At 45.3% G+C, this 6,631-nt stretch overlaps 1 long non-coding RNA gene across 1 annotated transcript; it reads left to right on the top strand.

Annotated features, from left to right (window-relative positions):
- The first annotated feature begins 41 nt into the window (after nucleotides 1-41).
- LOC308628067 lies at nucleotides 42-6,364 on the top strand. The gene is made up of 4 exons (XR_014017491.1): nucleotides 42-182; nucleotides 387-540; nucleotides 2,918-2,979; nucleotides 4,827-6,364. It is a non-coding gene; the product is annotated as an uncharacterized lncRNA (long non-coding RNA).
- The last annotated feature ends 267 nt before the right edge of the window (nucleotides 6,365-6,631 follow it).

Genomic DNA, 6,631 nt, shown 5'->3' with positions numbered 1-6,631 from the left:
CCCAAACACAGACCCGCTCCCGAAGGCCGGAGCTCGGGAAATCCCGGAGAGCGGAGTCCACGGAAAGGATGGCGAAGGAAAAGGAAGACGTGGAGCAGGAATTCAAGACGAAGGGAACGGGGCGAGAGGAAAGAGGCAGCCGGGACAACGCAGTGGTCGCCTCGGAATTCTCGACACTAAAGGTACTAATAACTGAAAGTTCTGAGCTCGCAGGGATGTTAACTTACTCTTGAGCTCCCTCCGCACGTCTCAGGCACTTGCCCAGTGTTGATGCTTAGTAAATGTTGGTAACCAAACCGTCGTGGAATTGTTTACTTACATGCATCTTTCCTCCTTTCCCTTTTCTTCCTTCTTTTCATTTGAGGAATAAACTATTGATTCCCTAGGTGTCAGAAATCGTGGTGCGCACAGGAGATATTCCTTTGAATTTGGCACAATTTCAGATTCCGGTGGAGGGGACAGATAAGTAAAGGAACATTTAAAGCTGGAGCCACTTTGCTGTACAGCAGTAATTAACACAACATCGTAAATCAACTAAACGTAAGTTAAAAAAAGAAAAGAAAGGAGAGTGTTTCAATAACAAAGGTTACATGTGCCAAAAATCCACTAAGCAGGTAATAAAAGGGGGAGTTTAAATGCCAAATAAATAAAATAAAATAAAATAAAATAAAAAATAAAGCTGGAGCCAGACGGTGTGTTTTCAGATCCTGGCTCCCCCTACTTAGAAGTTTACAAGACCTGAAGCAAGCTGCTTAATCGCCCCGTGCCTCAGTTTCCTCATCTGTTAAATGGGACTAATGACTACTTACCTCATAAGATTGTTGTAAGGATTAAATGAATTAATGAATGTAGCCTACTTAGAACTGGGAATAGTGTGTGTTTGATATAAAAAGGTAATACCATGTGATAAGTGCAGGGTGGAGGGCAGCTACTGAGCTGTATACCAAGAGCTTCTACCCGGCATAAGGTGGAAGGTGGGTTCCCACTAGACTAGAAATTTCTTGAGGTCAGAGGCATTCTTTAATCTGTGATCTCCAGCATCTAGCACAGTTCCTGACAAATAGTAAGTGCCCCGTAAGTGCTAAACGAATGACTTGAAATAAAGGTTAATCTAGGAGAAGTCTCTAAAAGATTGGATTATGTTGCAGAATGGAGAATTTCCCAGAGTGGTTAAGTGACACCTTTACCAACCACAGTCCCCTGAGAAGGCAAGCTCTGGAGACCAGAAATGGCTGTTTTGTTTTGTTTTGTTTTGTTTTGTTTTGTTTTGTTTTGCGGTACGCGGGCCTCTCACTGCTGTGGCCTCTCCCGTTGCGGAGCACAGGCTCCAGACGCGCAGGCTCAGCGGCCATGGCTCACGGGCCCAGCCGCTCCGAGACATGTGGGATCTTCCCGGACCGGGGCACGAACCCGTGTCCCCTGCATCGGCAGGCGGACTCTCAACCACTGCGCCACCAGGGAAGCCCCTGTTTTGTTTTTTTAAAGACATAACCCAGCATTTGAGGTCTGTTTAACATTCTGTTAAATGTTCTGTACACACTTTCTTATGTAAATCTTATATCAAAACTGAAAGATAGTATTTTTCTGCCCAATTTATAGATCAGGAAAATAAATATTAGCAAGATTTACAAAAATTACCCGAGGTCCTGGCTAGGCAGTGGCAGAGGCAGGATTTGACTTCATAGCTGATTGATTTAGTATGTGGATCCTTGGGAAGATTCTTGAATGGTGACTAGATTTTCTAGAGCCAGAGGTGGGGTTGGGGGAGTGAAGGTGGGTGAGTCTGGGGGCAGGGGTGGTGTTGGCGGGCGCTGCAGGCTGAAGACTGAGCATGAGCACAGCTATAGAGAGTCAGGCCCGTGACCCTGCCCTCCAGACACTTATAATACCTGTGACTTGGCTTTACCCTGAGACTTAATCATTCGCACATTTTTTGAGCCTGTGCCTGGCAGGACTATGTGCTGAGGAGAGAACTAAGTCTGAGGGGTCCTTACCTTGTGCTCCAGTGGCCCCCACGTAACCAGAATGCGTAAGTACTAACTTAGAATGTGTATAACATGCTATGGAAGCGCAGAGAAGGAAGAAGAAAAAATAACTGGACTTGGTGTAAGTCACAGGTGCTTTTTCACACATCTTCCTGTGAGGTAGATATTTCTAGAATACTTTACAGATGAGGATACAGAGGCTCAGAGAAGTTAAGTGACTTGCTCAAGGCCACCTCCTCAGGTGGCTCAAATACAGGACTTCAGCCACCAAATCCTTAGCTTTGTCCATCAAGTCCTACTGTGGTGCACAGACACAGTTCCCAGCACAGAAATTCTAGTATTTCCATTTCCAGTCCTGTTTTTGTGTGTTTTTCTTGGAGCAAAATGGTGTTAGGGCAAAATAGGGTGTAGGCTTTGAGACTTTAAAATTAGGGCTGAGATATAGGCCAAAGGCCCAGGTGTGCTGGAGGAATGCTGAGAGGCCTTATTTGTCAAGGGATATTTTACCTTCCTTCTACAGTAAAATTTCTTCCCCAGAAATCTGTGAGGAAATGGCCACGTCCAATAGGGAATAATGGAAATGTTTTACACTGTCCAATATGGTAGCCACTAGCCACGTGTAGCTGTTGAGCACTTGAAGTGTGGCTAGCAAGGAACTGAATTTTCATTTATTTTCATTTAACTTGAATTTTAATAGCCAGGTAACTAGTGGCTACCATATTGGATAGCACGGGTGAAGATGCAAAACTATGGTATCACCTAGTCTGGTGAGATTCTACGTGTGGTCTGTGGACCTCAGCATTACCATCAGCAGAGAGCTTGTTAGGAACGCAAACTTTCTGGGTCTACCCCAAACCCTAGAGAATCAGAAACTCCGAGGATTTGGGTGTACTCTGCCAGGCACTGGTCTAGCCCAACCCCTTCTTTTCCAGGTGAGGAGACTGATCCTCATCCCCTCTCCAAGGGATGATAAACCAGCTAAATTGAAGCCAAGGTAACTTTTCTAATGCAGTGTTGTGGGATTGAGGGCTTGGAGCAAATCCAATGGTCGCCACTCTAACCTACGACTTGCTAGGCGTTACAGCTTTCTGCATCTACCTCTCCCGCCGGCATAGGCGTTCTCAGATCTTCAACGACAGGAGAGGCCAAATGGGGGGCAAGGAGAATGGTTAGGAGGCTGTCGGTCACCGAAAGGACAGCTGACGGTGGCCAGAACTGGGCAGTGCCGGTGAAAGTGGAGAGCAAAGGACAGATTCAAGAGCTAGAAGATAGATGGAGAAGGAACAGAGCTTGGGGGTTGATGAAGTTTAAGGGAAGACTTGGACCCGAGGTGGCGCTTCGGGCACTTAAAGTCCAGGCACAGGTGAGATTTGACAAGGGCAGGAGTAAGGGCAAGATGGGGCAGGGCCAGAGGGCGGCCAGTGTGAAAGGGCTGGCAGATACTGTCACATTGTCTACAATAAGCAGTTCTGCTTTTGTTTTTTTTTTTTGCGGTACGCAGGCCTCTCACTGTTGTGGCCTCTCCCGTTGCGGAGCACAGGCTCCGGACACGAAGGCTCAGTGGCCATGGCTCACGGGCCCAGCCGCTACGCAGCATGTGGGATCCTCCCAGACCGGGGCACGAACCCGTGTCCCCTGCATCGGCAGGCGGACTCTTAACCTCTGCGCCACCAGGGAAGCCCTCTGCTTTTGTTTTTAAACTAAGCAACAACAAAGGTAATTAAGAGGGAGCCGCTAGGGAAATAGAAAGTGAATCTAGGCTATGGGTGCCTTAGAGGTTAAAAGAGGTTAAAAGAAGGGATGTTTTCTGTCTTTCCTCCCTCCCTCCCTCCCTTCATTTCTTCTCTTTTCTCTTTTATTCATTCTTTCCTACTTTGTTTCCTTCCTCTCCACCACCCCACCTTTTACTTTTTTAAGATAGCAGAGACCTAAGTTTTTTCATGTTGATGAGAAGGAGCTAGTAGAAAGGGAAAGCTTGAAGATGCAACAGAGAAAGGGGATAACCCTGAGAATGCTGTCAGGGATTCCAGGAAACTGGAAACAAGAGGAGGGCTCCACCGCCACGGTGACAGGAGGAACGTGTAAGGACAGAGGCAGACAGCCTTGTAAGGTATTTTTAGTAGGAAGTTGAAGGAGTTCATGCTCTGTTGAAGCCAAGGTCATCTGCTGAGAGTCAGGGGAGATGGTAGAAGTGGAGATTTGGTAGACATACCAGGCACTCAGTAAGTATGACCCAGCGATTCCACTCCTGGGTATATATCTGAAAAAAATGACAACACTAATTCAAAAAGGTGCAAGCACCCCAATGTTCAGAGCGGTTTTATTTACAGTTGCTAAGGTATGGAAGCAACCTACGTGTCCATCAACAGATGAATAGCTAAAGAAGGTGCTGTGGATATGTACATGTATATATATATACACACACACATGCACAATGGAATACTACTCAGCCATAAAAATAATGAAATACTGCCATTTGCAGCAACGTAGATGGACCTCAAGATGATCATACTAAGTGAAGTAAGTCAGAAAGAGAAAGACAAAGACTGTATGATATCAGTTATATGTGGAATGTAAACAATACAGCAAACTAGTGAAAATAACAAACAAGAAGCAGACTCAGATACGGAGAACAAACTAGTGGCTACCAGTGGGGAGAGGGGAGGGGCAGTATATGGGTAGAGGATTAAAAAAGGGTTATTATGGGACTCTAGGAAATCATGTGTGTGAACCTTTTGAAAATTGTAAAGCACTATAGAATTTAAACAGTTTTCATTAATAATAATAAAAAGATGGTTTCTAGCAGAGCTGCAATCCAAATTCTGGTCTTTTACTTTCTAGGTCAGTACCCTTTTTAGGAAGGTGACGAGGTGCGAGGACAAACACTTGGCGGGAAAGGAGTGTCGTAGAGACAGACGGATGCAGAAAGGAGAGGTGGCGTGGAGGAAGGAACAGACAGACCTGGACTGGAGCGAGTGCTGCATCCACCCTTATTAGCCTCACTGGCAAGCGTCTTAACCCTTAGGATCCTCAGTTTCTCTGTTTGTAAACTGAGGGTAAACATACCTCCAATTCTGCTGTATTAGAGACAATGGACGTCAAATCCCTGGTGCATTGAATCCATCTTCAGTGGTAACACAAACTTCCTAGCTTCACAGGGGCTGTTTCTCACCAAGTCTCAAAGCTCCCTACCCCAGTGACTAAAAATGGTTCTAAAATGACATCAAATGGGACAAAGGCGGGTGGCTGACTCTTTGTTCTGAGGTTTTGTTCAGAGCTTGACAAGCTTTGCAGAGAGCTCCCAAGAAGATGCTAGCCCACGAAAGTTGTCATTGGTCCAGATGCACGGATTCAGTCTCTCCACTTAGCAACAGTATTTGCCTCCTGCTTCAGAAAAGGAAACAAAAAAGTAAGCCTGCAGTTAAATACACCCACAAGGGCAAATCCCCATGAAAGCCTGTCAAAAAAGAGCTGTGGGAAAGATGAGCTATTGCTGTACGCCTGGGTGAACTCCAATGAGGAAGCCACAAGGGGGAGGGAGGATGGGCACAGGGGCTTGTCAGTTGCAGCCCCCCAAAGGGTTTCAGCCTTTCCCTCCTCCGGATTCCCACTGCCCCACGACTGCCCTCATTGTCATTGTTCCTGGACTATTTTAACTGCTTCCTAATTCATTCGCCTGTCCTGCCATTTACAAGGGACTCTATACTATCACTGTCAAATTAAACAACTGCCTTTTGGGGGGTGGCTGTTGACCTTTCATTGCAGGAGAAATCTTTCTAAAGCGTGGGTCTGATCTCATCACTCCTCTGCTTAAAAGCTGTCAGTGTACTTTGTCTGTATTATGCTCCAGGTTAGTAGTTTCCCCTGGGCACTGGTCACTTGCCTGACTGGCTGTCTCCCGCATCACACTTTCGGAGGGAGGGCACTCAGGGGCCCCTGCCACCTATCAGAGCCATTGGATGCATCACTTTCTCTCAGTCACATTAATCTTCATTCAATTCCTCAAAAGCTTTCCCTCACTGCTGGGTCTTCTCACATCTTGTTTTCTTTGCTGGAACGTTAACCCTTTGACGCCTCCCCTAGCAAATGCCTCATCCTTATTTTGCACATCCCCCCCTCCCCGAAAGGCTTCTCTGAACCCCCAGATGAGGCTAGCGCCCCAGCCTCCTCCCCCGTGTTGTCTGATGAGCCCCACAACCTGGACTGACGCCCCCAGTAACCTTTCACCATCCATAGACACATTACATTATAAATAAATAGCATTTGAAAAAAAATTAACTCTTTACTATGTTGACTTCAAAATGTAAATTCTAAAGCAAAACATGACAATCCAAATTATAGAGGTAATAGTCTGTCTTAAATCTTTGAAGCACACCTTAACGCTGGATTTTGTTTTAATTCAGCATTATCAGATTGTTGGTAAGTTTAGCAACTTTTATTTTTCCTCCGACTGAATTTTATGATGAATGATACTAATGTTCTTAGTATTTCTTAAATATTGTAGGTTTACGTTAGTTTCATTTTGGGAAAAGAAAATCCATTTTATTAATTGTGTTATTGTGTTATTAATTGTGCTATTATAAAATCCATTTGTATAAATTGTGTGGAAAGAAGACTTACAATCAGCAAACTTGAAACCTTTTGTT

The sequence above is a fragment of the Mesoplodon bidens genome, assembly GCF_964165515.1.
Source record: "Mesoplodon bidens genome assembly, chromosome: 14".
NCBI lineage: Eukaryota > Metazoa > Chordata > Mammalia > Artiodactyla > Ziphiidae > Mesoplodon > Mesoplodon bidens.
This window is presented reverse-complemented; position numbering and strand designations above follow the sequence as displayed.